We start from the raw sequence: 21435 nt of genomic DNA on the forward strand, positions 1-21435 counted from the left end.
CATTTGACTCACACTTGTACAATGGTTGCCACAAGTTAAGTATTTTGAAGCCACAAAATAGATCTCGAGAAACTTAACTCATGGCCAGGAGAAGCTTGACCTGTGGCTTCAATATATTAATTTGTGGCCATACTGTAATAAGAAATGACTACTATGTCACCTCAGTGCATCAGTGTCAGTGTGCTCACATAACTACAAGAGCTAACTAGATAGCTCGCTTGGTAGCAGGTTTACTAGATTACAGCAAGTTAGCTAGCTAACCTAGCTTCAGCGCATGCACCTAATTTTTGAATACTTTAGTCAACAAACATTGATATTACTCTGGTGACTGCATCACATGAAAGTATAAACCTCCTGCTTGCATATCCTTTCTGTTGCCTCCTTGAGGATTGTTTTGAAAGGATCTGGTTCTGAAAATAAATGACCTTTCTGGCAAGCTTTCTAAAAAGTAATGCACCATCTAATTCTATCTGTATTTGTATTTGTTTAGAACACATTATCTGTTCAATCTGAATATTGATATTCAGTTACATGTTACAATGTACCAAACTGTTGATTTAGCCAGTCCTAATGTTTCTGCTAGCTCTCTGATAGGCCTGTTTTGTTATTTTCACCCTAAAGATGGCCTGCTTCACTTGTATTGCCACCTCTTTAGACCACATAGTGAGAGTTCCCATGAACAGCTACCAAATGCAAATTCAACACTTGCAATCAACTCCAGACCTTTTATCTCTTTAACTTTTAATGAACTAATGAGGAAACAGGCCACACCTGGCCATGAAACTGCTTATCAGTCAATTGGCCAATTGCTTCTGCAAAAGTCTGTGAAAATGGAGGGACTCTGAAAAAATTGGCTGTAATTCCTAAATGGTTAATGCAATATTTTTGTTAAACCCACTGAATTAAAGCTGAAAGTGTACACTTCAATCACATCTTGATTGCTTCATTTCAAAGCCATTGTGGTGGTTTACAGAGACAAAATTATGAAAATTGTCTCTGTCCAAATACTGACTGTGTATAAATATATACAGCATGTTCTCTTCCTCTGTAGTGAATAAGGCCAAAAATGTGTGTTTCTTATCCAGCCACATGAATCAAAAGACACAGTGATGAGTGTTGCATGAGTGACTTATTCAGACAAAAAAAAAAAAAACAAACAAAAAAAACTAAGCTTTGGTTAATAAAAACATGCACCAATTACAATGTGTAAGTAATTTTATAATTTTAAAAACTGTAGCTTATTTCCTTGTGGTAACCAAACCATTCTGCTTTATGGATCTTCTTAGTTCAAATAAATTGCTTTTCCATTTCATTCTGAAGCATAACATGCAACAGTTCACATGAAAGCATTTATTACAACACCTCGGAACTGGTTTTGGGCAAAACTCTGTTGGTGTTCCTTTGTTCCTTTAACAAATAGACTTTTGTAACATAATAGTTGGGCAGTTTTATCCCGTGAATAGACTTGTTTTAACACATCTCACATCATATGATTTAGGACCATCATGAGTTTAACAAACAAAATAAGTTGATGGACAGGCACCTCAAGCCTTTGAACTTTTATTATCTCAGGATCACAATCTAGGGATGAAGAATATGTGATATGTACGTTGAAGCTACTTATGGAAACCTCGAGCCGAAAATTGTTTAGTCCCATTACTAATTATACATTAATCTCATATTAAATCACTTTACCAGAATAACATAAATAAAAATCTTGCACACAGAAGTATAAATTACAAGATGAATAAAAACCAGCACAAAGTATAAACTTAAAATTCCACAATAATAACACACAGAGCCATAAAAAACAAATAATAGGCTTTCACAATACTGCTACACATAGTCTATGTTTAACACACATAAATATGGCACATAAACACAGTAAAAAAAAGGGCTAAATTGCCGTTTAAGATATGACTTAAAGACTTTCCAAAAAGCCTTTAGTGTAGGCATTAATTGAATAAAATTTTTATGTAATCTGAAGTTGCTGGGGTTTTTTTTAAATATAAAAATCAGCATGTCCTCTTCCTCTTCCTACCACAGAGATTTGTCAATGACTAAAATATTTATTTATTAAAGAAGGACACATTGTACTTTTAACAGTTTAGAGTTACACTTAATGTTGTCGAACATTCGTGGGACAAATTATTTCCTGTTATCAATTATTCTACCAGTTTAAATAGCCACTCCCTCACCAAGTGTTCTCTTTTTATCTATTTAAAACTAAAAATACATGTGAAAACCACTGCTTGTTATAGTAATATGAAACTGGAAAGTGTACATTCCTGAAGTCTTCCCCTGTCTTTTCATGTCTTTTCAGTGCTGCACTTTTCTAGTTTTTTCTGAATCCTAGTACTTAAATTTCAAAAAGCTAAAATAAAATAAATAAAGGCTTGTGCAAGTAACGAACAAAACGTTCCCATCATTTAATATAAAATACTTTCATATGCTTTTCTTTTGTATATGTTTTACATATACCTTTCCTTTCCAATATACTATTATGTATATAATGAAAAATAAGTAATGCTGTTGGCACTGTATGTTACAGTACAGTAGGTATCTAGTGTTTACTAGATGCTTAATTATTAAGTTAGTGCTTGTGCCTTGCCTTGTTGTATATTCAGGTAACAAATGTGAAACTGTGAAATGTTTGTACTGCAGATATAAATTTGCAAGTTGGATATATTTCCTACAAGTAAATTTCCAAGTTGGAATGGAGCTACTATATACTAACTATATAGAACAAATACCAGGTATATAGCATTTGTTGATCAATACCTCAGCTCCACGGTGGCACAGCGTATAGTGAACTTACGTAAATTACTGTCAATTACCATATACTTACTTGTAAAAATGCTAGGCATTTCTGCACTGTCAGAAAATTGTACTACTTTTCAACATTTTTTACAAGTTATAAACAAGCAAACATAAAAATTATAAACACATACCCTTTAGGGCACAACCGCAGTGATTACACAATACGAAACCGGTTTTGTGGGTTTTTTTTCACTTGATGACTTCCATCACATTGTTCTAAAGGGCATGGCAGTTTTGCAATGTTTTTTGTTCATGACCTGGGTATTGTGATGTACATACTGTGGTTTATTTTAAGTGTGTGAATGCTGCACTGGAATCCTACACTTCTTGTACTGAACGTCAGAATTACTGCGTCAGTGCGGTTGGGGGACAGTCGATCTTAAATCATGTAATGAAAACTCAACATAAATCAAGCATTCACATTTAATTCTAAGCCATTTAAGCCAAAAATGCCAGCAATTTCATACCAGTACTAAGTATCTATACACTAATATCATACAATTACTGATATTTTCAGCATTACAATAATACAAAAATAGACAAATGACTAAAAAAACTATAGACCCACAGCCCTCGGAAACAAACTGTCAGGTTAATATTCCACACACACACTTTTTATGTCTAACTGTTACTCAGCACCACTTATATATACAATAGAGGTTGCGTTACATAGTCCAACAGTAAACAAGTAACAAAATAACAAATCAAGAAATAATTATAACATAAACACACAGACCTTATATGACAAATAAACAAATAATCACATACAAACATGTTATTTGACAAATAAATATATAATTATTACCTACAATCATCTTATACAACATATAAACAAAAAATCACCACCTACAAACATATTAGGAACAAATAAACAAATATTCAACACATACAAACACCTTATATGCAAATAATCAATTAATCATAACATACAAGTACCTTATATGAGAAATAAACAAGTGAACACCACCTACAAACAACTTATATACAAATAAACAATTAAACATAACATATAGACATCTAATATGACAAATATACAAATAATAATCACATAAAAATTATCACATGCAAACATTTTACATGACATATAAACAAATCTTCATCACATAAACAAATAATCACAGACAAACATCTTATACGAACAAATAAACAATAATCATATACAAACATCTTATATGACAAATAAACAATAATCATATACAAACATCTTATATGACATATAAACAATAATTACATACAAACATCTTATATGACCAATAAACAAATAATCATCACATGCAAATACAAATCTTACACAATGAGACATAATGAACATAAGAACAGTTGGATAGAGGTCAGAAATCAGATACAGTATATCAATATTTCTAGGTCTGATGTATGCATATCTTGTGGTGCTGTTTATTCCTAAAACACGTACACCAAATTTACCACATCAGTATGACCACACCAGCAGTCAAAACTATCCCAGATAAAAGCAGTCCAATTATAAAACTTAAAATCAGACCCTTCAAAACTATGTATTAAATTCCAAAATGTATATTGAGTGTAAAATGTAAAATGAGTAAAAAATCCACATATAATTTAATGTTTACAAAATAACATAACCCAACGTACCCTAAATATGCAACATATTTTAACGTAACTGTATTAGAGCTAGGCAGTTTGGTCCTGTATTATTACATACGTTAAACACTAATTTGCTGGTGCACAACAACCTCAACTTGTTTATTTGCATTTATATGCATTTATTATAGTTACAAACTCTATTTCCTAATGATGCACCATTTCACCCACTATATTTTAATCACATCCCACAAACATATTTTCCAGAGACTAAAGTCCTATATGCATTTACTCTTTGCAATGGAACAAACACACACACACACACACATACTAAGCAATGTGGTATGAGGTTTTACACACTAATCAGTGCGGTATGAGGTTCTAACCCACTAATCAATTTGGTGATTAGTGTGTTAAAATATACAGCTACGGAAAACCACGGATCTGTTTTAGGTTAAATGTAACATGATGATGCCCTCCAGTGGAAATATACTGGGCCTGTCTTTCTGAAGGAAGAGCCTGAAGAAAATGCAATCAGCCAAGACAAATTTGGTGTCTAATTTTTAACTGTTTCATGTTGAACTGGAGTAACAAAGCTAATGTAGCGAACAAGCAATAGGAATCTAAACAACCTAGAATCTTTTTTCATAAAATATTTGCCCAAATGTTATCATCCACATAAGTTCCTGCACAGGAACTGAGCTCTGCTGGCTTACCCTTATCGAAGGCTGCAAGGTCAATAGATTAATTCATAATGAATGTATGACATTGGGCAGAAATCCTAAATTCAGCCACAAGATCACGCCAGTCATCAGGCCACCAAGTTGTACAAGGTGAGCTTATAGCCAGCAAAAAAAAAAAAGCAGTTTTCAGAGACACAGGCTACAGGCTCATAAGGAGGGTCCTTTAAGGATTGCAGCACAAGAGGGAGAACCCACCATGGATTCACATGGAACCATATGGCAGATGGAGCCCCAGAAAAATATAAATACAATTAAAGCTGCAAGCAGCATTTTCGGGGGCCAAGCACCCAGAATTGGTGAGCTGCACATTCACAGACACGCTACAATTGTTGCCAAACAATCACAAGAAAGCAGAGCCACAATTTTAGGCAAAAGGATTCAAGATTAAGGAGGAAAAATCTAGGTGAACAAATGGACAGCAGGGTGGCATTGGTGCTTCAGCTGCCACTACTGCTGTGACCTGTGGATTTGGAGGAGGAGCAAATATGGCAGTTAGATGGAAGCATTTTCAGCATGTTATTGTAACTTTTGACCAGTAAGTGGCACTGTTACAAAATTTGTTGCATAGCCTCTGGGCATGGTCCTGAGGATGCCTTCCTGTTTGGCAGCTTCGACGTCACATTTATTAGCACATTACAGGCAAACCATTTGGAATATCAACACTCTATTGATATCTTTTGTCCAGGTTGGGCTGAATATGATGTCTGCCAAATTTGGTGTTGATAAGAGTAGCGAAAAAAACAGTTTTTGACAAAATCCAAGATAGTCAACAGTTAGTACACTTGAATTTCAGATCTTGATGTCTGCTTTCACTTCAGCATACCCCAGAAAATTACAGGAAAAATGAACTGTGAATTTAGCACAAATTCTTCAAATGATATAAGGGAAAAAAAAAGAAAATTGAACAGTTGAACAGGAGAATAGTTTTGAATATCGAAATTTTCTTTGATAACTTTTGTTCAGACATCAAGATGATATGAGCAAATCTAGTAAAGATTGGACAAAATTTGCAGGAGGAGTAGCAAAAATGGCAGTTAGATGTAAGCATTTTCAGCATGTTATTGTAACTTTTGACTAGTAGGTGGCACTGTCACAGAATTTGTTGCGTAGATTCAGGTCATGGTCCTGAAGATGCCTACCAAGTTTTGTGTCAGTGCACAAAGTCATTGCTAAGATACAGCCTCACTTCCTGTTTGGCAGCGTCACCATCAAATTCGTTGGCCCATTACGGGCTAAGCATTTGGAGTAGTCAAAATTTTTTGATAAATCTTTTCTGAGGCTTACTCTGAAGATGACGTCTGCCAAGTTTGGTGATGATTAGACAATATTTGAGGAGTAGTAAAAAAAACAGTTTTTGAGAAAATCCAAGATGACGGAAAATCTAATTAGACGGAAATTGATGTCAAAGCGACCCAGGGACTACAGTGATGGCTTTTAAAGTTTGGACACACAGTTCAAAAGCTATGAACAAATGTACCTCCAAATTAGGCAAAAATTTGACCCGATGGTGGTGGTAGAGGGTTGGGAGCACTTGGCCCAATTTGGTCAGAATTTTCCTTAAACCCTCCCCAATCATTGTGCCAAATTTCACAACTTTTTACTAGACGGTTCTGTGGGCTGCCATAGACACCCTAGCCAGAAGAAGAAGAAGAACAAGAAAAGGTAGAATAACAATAGGGTGCCCATGCACCTTTGGTGCTTGGCCCCCTAAAAAAAGGCTAAAAACTAAAATGTAATATCTATTAGAGGATATGAGGATACAGTGGATATAAAAAGTCTGTGAACCCCTCTTAAAATGGCAATGAAAAAAATGAAACCAAGTCAGAAATCATAAATCATGTCAGAACCTTTCCCACCCTCAATGTGAAATTGTAACATATAAAAATTAAGTGAAAACAATCAGAAACATTTTTGGGAAAAACAGGAAAAATACAGCCTTACAATAATCTTGTTTCATAAGTGTGCACACCCTTTTATAATTGGGGATGTGGCTGTGTCCAGAATGAACCAATCAGGTTCAATCTCATGTTCACAAGTAATTATCATACAGCTGTCATCAATGAAATTATTCTGATTAACCCCAAAAAAAGATCAGCTGTTTCTGTAGGATTTTCTTGACATCTTCTTGGTTTCATTCGACTGCTGAGACCAAAAGAGTTGACAAAGCCTGCACAGGGTTTCACTGTCAAAAGGAATCAATGAGGAGAGGGGTACAAAAAAATTTCCAAAACATTAGATGAACCACAGAACACTGTGAAGGCCATCATCAACAAGTGGAGAAAATATAGCACCACAGTGACATGACCAAGAACAGGATATCCCTCCAAAATTTACAAAAGGACAAGACAAAAACTTACCAGGGAAGCTGCCAAGAGACCTACGGCAACATTAAAGGAGCTGTAGGATTATCTGACAAGTACTGTTTACTCTCTGCACGTGACAACAATCTCTCATATTTGTCACTGGGCTATAGCATAGGGTGGCTAGATGGAAGCCCTTTCTCACAAAAACATCCAAGCCCAACTAAATCACCCCAAACCATGTGGCAAAATGTGTTATGGTCTGATAAGACCAAGTCCAAAAGGCATAATATTTCCATAATTACAAAAGGTATGTGCAAAAAAGCACATCAGCAGAAGAACACCATACCCATGGTGAAGCATGATGGTGGCAGCATCATGCTTTAGAGCTGTTTATCTTCAGCCAGAACTGGGGCTTTTCTCAAGGTGGAGGGAATCATGAATAGCTACAAATACCAGCCGATTTTAGTGCCAAACCTTCAGGTGTCTGTTAGTAAGCTGAAGATGAAAAGGAATTTCACCCTTTAGTACAACAATGGTCTAGACGGATCTAGAATGTTTTTTCAAGAAAGAGTAGGAAAATATTGCCAAGTCAAGATGTGCCACACTGATAGACTCTTACCCAAACAGACTGAGTGGTGTAATAAAATCAAAAGGTGCTTCAACAAAGTATTAGTTTAGGGGTGTGCACACTTATGCGACTAGATTATTGTAAGTTTTTTATTTTTCTTTTTTTTCCCTATAAAAGTTTCCGATTGTTTCATTTTATTTGTTTACTTTGCAATTTCATATTAAAGGTGAGAAAAGATGTGATGATTTATCTTAGTGTCATTCTTTTACTTCACAAAAACCTGCCATTTTAACAGGAGTGTGTAGACTTTTTATAACCATTGTATGTAGCTTTATATCGATATGTACATGTATAATATAAATGAGTAAGGAATAAAACCGGACAGGGAGTGCTGTTATAGGAAAATAATCAATGACAGGGTGATGTGATGCAGCCAGACTCGAAGCGGAGTTACTATTACTACCCTGAAGTTGATTATGTAAAGAATAACACAGGACAGACTGCACTGCGATATGAAAATAATGCACATGTGGGGGTGTGTGATGCGGTACAACGCGCAAGTGGAGTGCATTATTTTCATTTAACAGCACGGTCTGGAGTTTCATATTCCGCTTAGACCACAGTGATTTGTGTAAGATTAAGTGTTTAAATGTTAAATAAATTGCTCCTAAGAAAAAAATGTCAGAACATCAACAATTAGGCCTATAGGTTTTACTTTGTTAAACAGCAACACATATATTTTTTTTTAAAATCAGTTTATTATTAGTCTTAGATTATGTGGAGCGTCTGCCATCCGAGTCCCTGTGAATGATCTGTTACTATAGAAACAATAATGTATTAGAACGAGCGCATTAATATATAAACCTTTTGTTCACTCTACAGCCGGAACTACTTTTCGAGTACCTTAATAACGCACACCTTCTGACCAATCAGATTCGAGCATTCAGCTGCACTGTGGTAAATTATTTTAAATAACGTCCCATTGTGTTTTATTCCTCTTATACCACAGCAATTTCAGTCATTTATTAAAGAACACCATGTCATACTTTGAACTCCTTGCACAGATGTAACTAAATCACAGAAAGCTTCATCACATTAATGATTATATGTCTTTCTTTATTAAAAAACAACATGCAAAATTTTTCATTTTGTTATTAGCCTGAGATTATGTACACATCCCTGTGAAAGTTGTTACTATAGAAACGATACTGTATAAGAAGGAGAGCATGAATATTAACAATTAAAATTAATAATCACCTTCATATTCGACAACTCTACAGGGCCGTAGTATAATATACATATAACATATTTAGTGTATTTATGTATATATAAAATTCTAAATATATAGAATTATATATAAAATAATTAATTATATATATATATATATACACACAAAATAATTTTGTATGTACATATAAAATTCTAAAATTCAAAAAAAAAAATTTAAAAAAAGGTTGGGCTTGGATTTTTATAGTATAATATACATAATACATTGTATACATAGATAGTATAATATACATGTAATGTATTTAGTGTATTTATGTATATATAAAATTCTAAATATATATATATATATATATATATATATATATATATATATATATATATATATATATAAATATATATATATAATTTTTTATGTATATATAAAATTCTAAAAAAAATAATAATAATAAAAAAAAAAGGTTGGGCTTGGATTTTTATTTATTTATTTATTTATTTATTTATTTATATATATATATATATATATATATATATATATATATATATATATATATATATATATATATATATATATATATATTTTTTTTTTTAGCTCCGATGACGTAGCAGCGAAGACATTCCCGAGGCCACGCCCCCTGGACGGCGGTTTGGCTGCGCAGTTGAAGCGGTGGGAATGACGCACAGCAGGGCGACTTCACAATAGCACGCGCGTTGTTGACGTTTCAAAGCTTCGCAGCTCGGTATTAGAACCTCGGCGTTATTGTAGCACCGATTTGGGGAAGAAAAATAACGGGATTCTCAGGATAAAATACAGCCCGTTTTTGTGCGTGTCATGGAGGGCCAGAAAGACTCAGAGCCGAGTCGGTCGGCCACCGCGCGAGCTGTTGCTCTCGCTCACTTACTGCACCAGGAGTGCAAAAATTTGTTGGAATTATATGTGAGTATGGGAATTATAAAATAATAATAATAATAATAATATTTAAATCAAGCATGCCTCTAAAATGTTTGCTGCATACCTGTGTACCGTTATGTGTCATGCATTACAGTCTGATTGAATCAGTTCTGTAAATCACGTGCTGTTGTTGCACCTGTTAATAACGTGCACTCCAGACAGTGCCAAATAATAAATAAATAAATTAATGCTATTTCAGGAATAGACCACTATAGTTATTCCTGCCGCAATACGACTGCCTTTTGCTTTCAGTGTAAATTGAATTAGCTTAGAATATTGAAGTAACTCATCCATCAACTTAAGTGGCTTGAGGTCGGATGTCTGATGCAGCCAGTAGTAGTTTTAAAGGAAAACTCCACCCTGATGAACATTAAATATGTTTCAGTTGAAATATTTGGGCTGTTTTGAATGATCCCGGTGCTGAAATATTAGTTGATGCTGTATTGTCGTTATTCCTGTGAGAGGGTTGCGGTTGTGTCCCACGCTGATGTCACAGCGAGACATTGCTAGCACAATTACATTGGCATTTAATATCAGAAAAAAAATTCAAAAGCGTCAGATTGTGCTGTTTCGGCTCTGAAAAACAAAGCATCCGAGCTTCTTTTCCCACTCACCATTTTTCAGAGATGTTCAGTGTTTTGTTAATGAGAAATCCGTCACAGACAGCAAACGTTACAGAATGCAATGCAGGTATACGACACAGTAACGGCAGAGACTCGGCTAGGGAGTGATCTACGAGATGTATAGATCTGCATCGCTCGCTTTGTGATGGCAAAATCCCACTGCACCACTATCAGTCAGACAGCATTGTGGGTAAGGTAGGAAACCGTTAACCAAAATGAAAATAGACCAAGATACTAAAAAAAGTCAAATTTGTTACAGAATCGATCTTAGACGTCGTTGAAGATCACGTTTTAATTGTTAAGATTAAGTCGCTCAGGATGGATTGCTTAAGGCAGATATGATGAGAGATTAGTTTCAGGGCAAAACAACAACACAGAGCATAATGGCTAGAAAACCACTTTTGTCAACATATATTGAATATATCTTTTGCTATTAATTTGTCAAATTGCTCATCTGAAAATGTTTGGGTCATAGATGAAAGTCTGGGTTCTAGAAGTGAAATAATCTCCACGGCATTAACTTTGCTCACTTCGAAAACAATCTCGGAAACTAATTTCATCAAAATGTTGCAATGGGTTACTTCTGTCGGCTAGAACGTGTCTAGCTGGTGGTACTTGTTGATCTTCATTGACATATTCCAAGTAATCCATGTGTCTTCTTGGACAAACAACATTAATCTGAAGTTAAACCTGCCTCTTGGGAGGTTTAATTTAAGCCTCAATTTATTTCTTGAGTAGCTCTAATCTTCCTGCAGGAAATCAGCTTAGTAAATTCAGGACTAAGCTAAGTCTTGGACTATTTCTAACCATGACTGAGGAAGCAGATTTCTGTTAATCTGGGTTAAAAGGCCGTTAGTCTAGGACTAGGCTTAATCTCTATCCAGAAACCCGCCCGTTTATGTGTAAATTTGAAGAGGATATATTAACCTTGATGTATATTAAGTAATAAAAATGTCCAAATACTTACTTCCCCTCACTGCATTATTTGAAATGTTCCTTGGAAATTTCAGCATTGTGATGTGTTTATCTGTCCTCAGTGGGGTGCCTTCTTGCTCACATCAGTCTCCACTCCTCTTGTTACTCATTCAGAAAGAACGAGAGAGCTTTCTCTCACAACACGTCCCTGAGGGTGAGCGTTTGTTGATCTTTGACCTCTGCTCCGACACACCAACTTCTGCGCAGCAGGTAGGCCATGCTCACTCAGCTTTGAGCCGGTGCCTGGAGATGCTGGAGTGCCTGATTGCCCGAGAGGTGGAGGAGCTGGGTGAAGAATTCGAAGGCGAGTTTGAAAGTGCTAGGAAAACCGTGAAAGATCGAATCGGGCATCTGCTGCACAGCACTGGAGCACTGCTGGAGAACGGAGAGGGCGTGTGCGCTCCATTGCCTGAGTTTCAATGTATCCAGGTGGGTAAAGATAGATGTAGAGAGTTTTCTCTTCAGGCTTCATAAGCATGTTTGATGTACAGTACATAAGTGGACACATGTAGCACAAAAGAAGGAGTGTGTTGCAGATTTTTCAACAGAAACACACTCAACAGCAAGAACAATGCAGCTAAAGTGTTCTCCATCACTGGGTGCGTTTTGTGATTTCTATGCACACTTTGTTTTTTCTTTCACTTCATTTCTGACCAATGAATGAAAGTCTTCTACAAGTATGTTTTCAGCCCTGCATGCCTCATCCAACATGCTTTTTTAGTTCACTCAGTTATGCACAGTGTGAAACCCAACCAAACAGCGAACAAACCAAATGTATCAAAAGTGTCCCAATTGCCTAGCTCTCTGCATTTGTCTCGCTCTGCCTATCTTCCTCATTTAGCATTTTATAAAAACGAAAAAATTATAAAATAGATATAGAAACAAACAATATATGGATGTAAAAAAGAATATTGACTAAAATGCTTTCTTAAATAAAAAGTAAAACAATGAATTAAGTAAATAAGATTAGCTAGCTACAAGTGAACCACTCAAGCAAATCTCTCATGAAAAGCAAAACAGGAAGTGATGTACTCCAAACATTAAATCTCAAAAGGTGTGGAAGCATCCTGCTGTATAATTAGAGGGGGATAAAATGGTACGAGTGAACCTATAAGCAAGATGGACCTAATAATGTTTACACTAGGCCGAATACTCATCACCTTCTGACGCTAATCTAATGGTCAGTTCTATATGTTAAGTCTGATTTGGGTAAAATATTATTTGATTTGATTGATTTTTTTTTTTAATTTAATTAGCGTTTCTTTACTTTTCACACTGCTCAGTGGTTTAGGATCCTTTCAGTAGAACCTGTTTGCTTATACCTATATAAAAATAATAATTCAGCATTCTGTGTGTATGCTTATGTGTATGTGATATATTGAAAAGGCGCAACGTTTCCAATGTAGATCGCTGCATGCCTTTTCCCATCTTTGTGAAACTTGAACCAGAAAGTCACATGACAAGCTTAACTAATTATTCACTGCCTGGCCCCAGGATCACATTGCATTTACACATGGAGCTGTCACACCAGAGTTCACTTTAAGCAAACCAAAGACCAGCATGTTCAGGTGCCTTAGAGATCCATTCCCTCAAGCCCTCAACCAGATACCAAACTGCCAGTGCATATGGGCTTGGGTTTTGGAAAAAAGTGCACCCTTTAAATAACCAGTTATTTTGCAGATGATTATAAAGTGCCCCTGAAATCAAAATCTGTGATTCAGAGGGGTTTTTTTCTACCTTAGCGCACAGGTACGGGGTGTCTGGGGGAAAAAATCGTTTTAGAGACGTTGTTATTTTAATTTTATAATTTGTCACTTCTGGGAAAACGATCAAAAGCTTTTGATGGTGCATATTTGTGGAAATCTTTATGATTGTTCAATTAAATGCTCTCTAGAACCATATATATGCCCCACCCCAGAAGTGGGACTTGCTCTACGGTAGTGACTCATCAGCAGCAGATGTGGTTCGTCGGTGGGTTTTTGGCTGTGCGTCTTCCTGCACACTATTCCCTTTTCCAAGCATTGCTTGGGGGAAAAACTGGGTGGTGTTTATTTGTTTTGAAAAGGTTGGAATTTGTATGAGCTGACTGTTATTTGCCAGCCACTTTTCGGAAATGTTTTACCAACTCAGGGTTTTTCAGTGCTAGAATATGCCACTTCTTCAGGCTGAGAGAGACTCTAAACACTGTTGTGGCTTCTACATCAGTAAGATTAAATAAAATGCTGTTGTTGATCACATTCCCATATTTAGGTAGCTCGCTAGTCTACTGCTGAGTTTGTTTACATTCAGGGGTGTGGCATGGTGTATTTCAAACTGTACAGGCAGTAGTGTAAATCAGTCAAGCATCACTCTGCCTTCCTGGTTCAGAAGGAAATACGTCAACATATGGAATCACAGCTAAGAACCCATTTCATGAGGACTTTCTCAGGCAATCTAAAGGGGGCCAAACATCGTACAACTGATCGTTGATTTGGCATCCAAAACCCATCTTGATTAGACTAACCATTCCATTTGAATCAAGACTTTGAGCTGGAAGAGGCTTGTGGGAAGGAAGTGTATTTTTGGATATTTCAGATTCGTTTTATGTTATTATTCCTCTGCACTGTGAATCAATGTACAGCTGTGGCTTAAGTGAGACTTTTAGCTCGGGTTGGAGCTTTGCCAGGTTGTGTCAGTAAATCCCTCTTTACGGTAAAGTAGCCCCTCCTACACACACACACACACACACACACACACTCTCTCTCACACACATATACTGGATACAACAGCTGCCAACAGATCACATGGTGAGTAGATGCAGTTACTAGCTGACATAGTAAACAGTGTTTGATGGACGTTCTTGCTAGTATTTTATTCTTACATAGACACATACTGTAGATCCTGCATCCCAAATGAGAGTCATAAATCTGCCTGCTCATGGTGTCATGATTTGGTGGCACAGTTGGAAGCGTTCTTGCTTTATAGCTCCAGGGTCCCCAGTTTGATCCTGAGCTCTTATTACTGCCTGTATGGAGTTTGGCATGTTCTCCCCGTGTCTGTATGGGTTTCTTCCCGGTGGTACCTGACTACAAATCGCCCCTAGGTGTGAATGAGTGTGTGAACGTGTGTGCTTATTTCATTACTCCGTGTTGCATTTGCGAACAGCCACTTCACTGAAAATCACACAGTGCAGTATGGGTAACACACAGTCAGAAACGATAAAGAAATCTTGTGTTTTATGTGTTATTCGTTTTATTCTATAACTTACATTCTGGTAAGAACACAGGATCATTTCTAGCGTTTGGGACAGAGCCTCAGATGTACACTGGAAAATGTGTTTCTTGAGCTTTTAATAAAAATGGTGAGAAATAAGTTTGAAAATCAAGTAAGTTATTTTATGTTATTTTATTAGTAGTAATATCAGTATCAGCTCATCATTTCAAGACCTTGGAATTATTATGCTTTGTTGAACAATTCTGTAATTTTAAGATATTGAGGCCTACATGTTGACCTTCATTAAGGTCGAAGTAGCTTTTCAAATTTATATTCTCTATATTAAGACATATTAATAAAATATATTACTAAGCTTCCTAGTTGCAAATAAAAAAACAAATTGCAAATTAAAAGATAAATCACATAGAACCTGTATAATTCCAAGGTCTTTAAAAGTCTTATACAGGTATATATCCTGTATAAGGAATGTGCGTGCCTCTGCAGTTTGTCTGCTTTTTCTCATACACACACTATTCCCTTATTAAATACAGTTGTAGACACACACTCTTAGACACCTCTCTTATTCTAAGTCTCACACACACACACCAGTCTGTCTCTCTTTCCCCCTGAGACTGTCTGTAAGAAACAGAGACCACAGACATCTCCCTCACTCTGCCTCTCTCAATCCTGTGTGCGTTTAGATTTGGATTTGAGTTGTTGGGTTTTTTTTTTTGCCCTCAAAGGGCATTTGGAAAAAGAAATAATTTTTCATCACCACATATAACAACAGACCACATGGTTTTCCGGTAAGATTTTGATCTAATAACAATAAAGAACGACAAAAAAAAGGAACAGTGCTCCTCCGATTCATATCTGTGTTTGTGTCTGTTTAGAACACTAACTACTATTTCGGAATAATGGATTCATATTCGGTTACATCTCTAGTGGGAACCAAGTGTCTTCACAACAATAGGAAAGTCTGACAGTTTTGACCTTGTTGGGGGCATTTGGCTGATCCTCAAGAGGAAAACTGGTTTACACTGACGGGAAGAAATAACAGTAGCATTAAACTAACGCGATTAAAGCATGTGCAGTAGAAGAGTGCAGCGGTAAATGTCGCTGCCTTACTTCTCCAGTTCACTCCTACTCCGATTTTATCCACCATCACACCATGTTGGATGTACAAAAACATGTAATGCAGTTCATTCGTGTGGAACTGATGTACTCAGTTGAATTATGCAAATTCAAAGAGCTTTTTTGCCGGACCACTTAGCGGGCGTTTTTGCTCACTCACTCACTCACTCACTCACTCACTGACTGAGTCAGGAGTCCAGCTAGCTGAAATTTCAATCTTGCTACCCATAGCTAGCAAGCCGTGAGCGATACCAGTGACATTCTGCGATGTATATGCATCTGCTGACATTTGTGTGACGAATGCTATGCAGCTGATGTTGTTTTGTTTTGGTTACTGAGGTTTAGGTGTTTGCATGGAATTAATAAACTGCAGTATTAATCATGTCATTGTAAGGTTCTAAGGATAATCGATAATAAGGCCTTTGTGTGTGTGTGTGTTTCTTGCAGGGTTTGGACGAGGTCGAGGGTTCAAGCAGCTTTGCCACTAAGCTCTGGACCTACAGGGTTCTGCTCGAGCTGATCCACTGGAGCGACTCGGCCGCTCATGCCCTTCACCTCCTCCATTCGGAGCAAGAGAACGAGGAAGAACTCTAGATGATTACATCCTCTGTGCATGGGGTACGTCCTGATTTTGCTGAGAAACAGAGTCAACAGGGGCGAGGCTTAAGTTTTTCATTTCTTCCTTTTATTTTCTTCTCCTTTCTTTGGCCTGTCACTCTGACTTGCTTAATAAATTCTGGTTTTAATTACACAATATAAGGGAATAGATAAAACATCAGCTAAGCTAGCTATCTGCTTATTAAGCTAATGTGAGCCAGCTAACTAGTCAATTTAATTAATGCTACCTCTCTAGCACCGGGCATCTGATGTAAAGTAGACAGCTAGCTAACGTTCGTTAAACTATTTTGATTAATTAAAACCAGTAGTCAAGTGCACAAGCGAGGTTAATTTAATTAAATTTAAGCCCTGCCCTTGTTGATCCAAGAATGACTGTCACAAAATCAGGACACGTCTGTGCATTATGATCATTTACTGTATTAAAAAAAAAGACCCAAAATTACACCCAAATGGCGCAACAGAAAATTGTTCACCCTGTCCGGAGATCACGAGTTTAAATCCTAACGATGCCACAGCCATCCGTGGCCAGGCGTGCTGTCTGGGTGGGAGCGGTTTTATAATCTCTCTCCTCTATCAGTCACAGTGACACTAGCCAATCATGGGCATCTGTGAGCTCATGCACGTGGAAGGGGCGGATAGCGCTTTCCCCGGGGTGTGTTACACCGCCCCATGACTCAGCATGAGCAGCAGTTTAAACTGATGCTGTTGGCTGGCTTCACGTGTCTGAGAACGCATGGGATAGCCATCTTCCTCCCTGGTAGGTAGCTGTCATTTTGTCCTTTAAATGGAAGGATAACTAGGATCAGGCTAAGTGGGTTATAAAACATACTGTGTCATGCTGTTAGAGGAACATAATCGAGGGATTTTTTTTTTCAAAAACTGATTATTTTCCAGCATTGAATATAACAGCATGCCATCAAGTGTCTTATGCGTCATCAATTTACCAACAATTAAAATTTTGTATTTATTAAGGTGACCCATCATACTTTTTATCTGTTTATAGTTACATTTAATGTTGCGGACCAGTCCAGAGAGAGAAAAAAGACGTAACTGTAAATTACATCATACTTTAATAAATAAAAAATTGTAATGCAGTGTGCCCTGTTACAGAGAAAACACAAAGTCCTCTGTGTCAAGTCTGTCATGTGTCAGAAAACTTTAAAGTTACAGATTTACCTCTGACACTGGAGACTCCTTCACATTTTTTTTCAAATCCGTTTATGTGGAGCGTCCACCATACAAGTCCCTGTGTAAGTTGTTACTCTAGAAAAGATAAGGTATTAGAACGAGGGCATTAATATAATCCTGAAAATTTATCAACACCTTCTGACCAAACAGATTCAAGAATTCAACAGCATTCTAGTAAAAATTCATGATATTTTTGTTTTTGTTTTTTAATACATTGCAGTATCTGCTTCCAAATAGGGGTGGAGCCAATACGTAAACACTTGTTAGTTTTCTAACCAGTCGACAGAGGTCGGAAAATGATTCTTTATTTTAGTGTTTACAAACATTCGGTCAGCTGTTTGTTTATGTGTGTTGTTTGTTTCCCCATGTAACATTATTTTTGATAGGCTTTCTATGATTGGTCGACATTTCTCTTTTAATGAATTGTGTTGTAGCTATACTAATAATAGCTATTGTATTCAAAAGAGGATTGTGACAAAATGTATCACAATGACGTAATGTAATGATGCTCCACGTCACGTCGCCCACCCCTACTTATGACAAGATAACAGCATAATGGGCATGCATCTAATCAGCTACATGTTGCTATACAGATTTAAATTTCTTAGTGCTGCACAACCTTTTGTTGATTTTTAATGGGTATTCTGTGATTGGTTTATTTCTCCAGTGAAGCTGCATTAAAATAGCTTACTTAAGGTTAGCTAGCCTGCTAGGAAAATTAGCTGCCGGTGTGCTAGTGATCAGTGTATCACAATAATAAGACCACAATATTATATCGCAGTAACATATTCACAATTTTGATGTTAAAGGACATTAAATACTGCTTCACCGGCAATGCAAGGGTTTAGTTCTTCAGTGAGGAAAAACTGCTAAGATTTTGTTGAAATTATTAAGATGAAATGGGTTCTGTTTCAGTGGAATTTACTTCTTTAAAAGGTTTTTAAAATCTTATAACTATTTCAGATTGCATTATAGTGGTAAACTGTCCTATCGTCACACCCCTAGCTGAGATCCAGTTTTAGCTGGTATCACTCTGTTTCTCTCAGACGTCCAACATAAATATTTGGGAAAAGTGCTGGGATAGTGCTGTGCTATCTTTGAAAAGATGGTGTCAGAGATAAGCAGGGTTAACCAATTGATGCCCCTAATGCGTGTGCTAGTTCTGGCAGGTTTTTGAGTATCAAATAATTGACTTACAGTTTTTCCATGGTCAACAGTTAATCTATTTTAACCAAACGTGGGTCAGGCAGAGCTCAGTAATTCCAAAGTCAAGTTGAAAATGTCTTACACTGCTCGTGTGCAACAGAAAGTATCAGTAAAAGAATCAGTAACGCTTCACTGGGCTGCAATGGCTAGGTGTCAACTGTGAAATGTAGCGTCATCATAGATCTGGCTGGTGTCCAGGGTCAGGAAAGTGCTCACAGAGCCGTGTCAATAGGTTCACACAGACGTTTGAGTTAGACCCATGATACAACTTCATTTTCACAAGGTAATTTTGCCAACAGCTTCAGTTGTGGTTATGATTAGGTGCTGTAGGACCTGGCAAATTTCAAATGAGCTGAAATACAGTGTTGAGTATCATCAGTTTTGTTCATGATACCAACATGCAGCCAAAATAGACATCAAAGTCCACCTGTCCCTCCATTTTAGCCTTTCCTTTATATATTATATTCAAGTTTTTTTTTTGAAGAAGGGTTTATTAGATTTAAGCTATAGCTTACCCCACCGAATGTCACCATATAAATTAAGATAAAGTTAGAAATGTAAAAATTGCTGTAAGGGAAACATGCTGGTAATATTAGTTATTAATTCTTTCAATCTTCACAGCGAGATTGTATTAGACTTAAAATAATTTGATCAAAACTCTATAACCTAAAAATACAGCTTAGGTATATATTAGTTAGCTAGTTAAAAATGTCCTAGCTAACAAGGTTATAAAAGAATTCGCATAAGCATCAATTGGGGCAAATGCTTCGATTTTCAACAGCTCTCTAGCTTAGCTAACTAACTGCCTTATGGTTGCCAGTTGCTAGCACATGTGTGCCAAGTGACTAAAAACATTTCATTTTTATATAAAAAAAATAATAATAATAATAATAATAATGGTCCTTATATTACATAACAACTAAGTTCAGTTATTGCTTCAAAAAGTTGACTGTCTTGGGCATTGGAACTTTGTCTCACTGGTAAGTTATAAGACATTACAAGACAAATTTGTCACTTGACCAGTGTTCGCATTCCTTTGAGCTTTAGAGCTTTATGTACTTTAGTAAAACATGGACCATACGATTTCAAAAGTTTAAGCTTCACAGCTAATGAGTGGAACATCAAAGTGATCTAAAACATGTCCTTGTCAGCTTATCGCCTCTCTTAATTGCTTCCCAATTCCTCTCAGGTAAAAATTATTAATTTAACCCCAAAAAGGCCTGAGGGATTAAATCAATATCAGTGTACCCTTCCAGAGTAGAAATCATTCATAAAATATTTCATATGAAAACAGCAAAAAAGGTGGATAAAGCTGTTTATAAATATAAAAGCAGAAAAAAATACTTCACATTACAAAAAATAACTTTTTTCCAGTTTTAGTTAGCCAACTCAAACTATATTCGAGAGCATACATCACTTTATTTTGCTAGCTAGTTAGCAAACCTTCAAGTTAGCATGCTATCTGGATTGTATACTGGCTGTTTAGCAGATTAGCTGATTAGGATGTAAGTTAGTTATGAAGCTTTGGTACCCAGTATAATTTGGTACCCAGTTTTAGGGAACTTGATTGTACAAAACTGAAGAAAATCATTTTACCCACAGTTTTTGCTGCTAAGATTGTATGTGTTCCTGCTGAAAGATGTGCTAGTAACCATACACTCCGTTAGTAAATACTCCTAGTGCAAATCCTGAGGGCAAGTCAACAGGGGCGTGATGTTTTTAATCTGAATGCAGAGGCTTAGCATGTGAACACTGTACTAACACTCCACACTGCTCCAGCTGCTTCTGTGTAGCATTTGTAACCGTGACTGTGAAATGTACAAAGTTTTTGAATTGTGACGCTATATTAGCATTTTTGCGACATCGTTAACAAACATTTTAGCCTGAATAATATTATAGTTTTCTTTCTTTCTTTATTTTATTATTTGATCAACATTTTTCTTTATGTATTTATTTACTTTATTTTTTTACTAAACTTGTTAAGAATTTGTGCCAGAAACGGTACTAACAACTACATGAAAACATGCTGTGAAAATCTAACAAGTTACTAATTGTTGCTCAGTTTTTGCAATGTATTATAGCATACCTGTTAAAAAAACTGCTTTGCACACCTCAGATGTGTACACAAAGGTGTTTTCCAGATACACTAACTGCTTCACTGAAAAAATGTGAGAATGTAGAGACTGTTAAATTTGTTTTGTATTTTTATTTATTAGAGGATGATATGAAGCTTGATGAATAAATTAAAAAAAAATGAACTAACTTGTAATTGTTTGGTGTGATTTATCCAAAAGATGATGGATCACCTGTGTGCTAGAATGTAATATGG

The sequence above is a fragment of the Pangasianodon hypophthalmus genome, chromosome 28 (assembly GCF_027358585.1).
Source record: "Pangasianodon hypophthalmus isolate fPanHyp1 chromosome 28, fPanHyp1.pri, whole genome shotgun sequence".
NCBI classification, from domain to species: Eukaryota; Metazoa; Chordata; class Actinopteri; order Siluriformes; family Pangasiidae; genus Pangasianodon; species Pangasianodon hypophthalmus.